This window comes from Alligator sinensis, unplaced genomic scaffold, assembly GCF_000455745.1.
Source record: "Alligator sinensis unplaced genomic scaffold, ASM45574v1 scaffold908_1, whole genome shotgun sequence".
Classification (NCBI taxonomy): Eukaryota; Metazoa; Chordata; order Crocodylia; family Alligatoridae; genus Alligator; species Alligator sinensis.
Genome location: NW_005842775.1, coordinates 443,329 through 443,697, shown reverse-complemented (window position 1 = coordinate 443,697; position 369 = coordinate 443,329).

The window sequence follows — 369 nt, the reverse complement described above, 5'->3', positions numbered from 1 at the left end:
GGCCGCGCCCCGCGCCCCTCGCCCCGCGCCGGCGGAGGGAGGGAGCGGGCCGGAGGCACCTCCTCCCGGGGCGGGAGCCAATGAGAAGTAGCCGCCGGGCGCCGGGGGGGAGAAAACTTTCCCGGTGCCTGCTGGAAGTGAACTGAGCAATTATCTAGTTTACCTTCTGCGCTCGGAAGTTAACGATTGGCGGGGCCGCGGCTGCGCTATTGACACAACACGTCCTATTGATAGAAATAAGTAGCGATTGTCCCCGAGTCGCCGGAGCAAGCCGCGATGGGCTGGCACGAGGCCCCTGGGCCGGGGAGGCTGGTTCCGCCGGCGGCGGCTCCGGTGACGGCGGCGGCGAGGATGCTGCTCTCCCTCCTC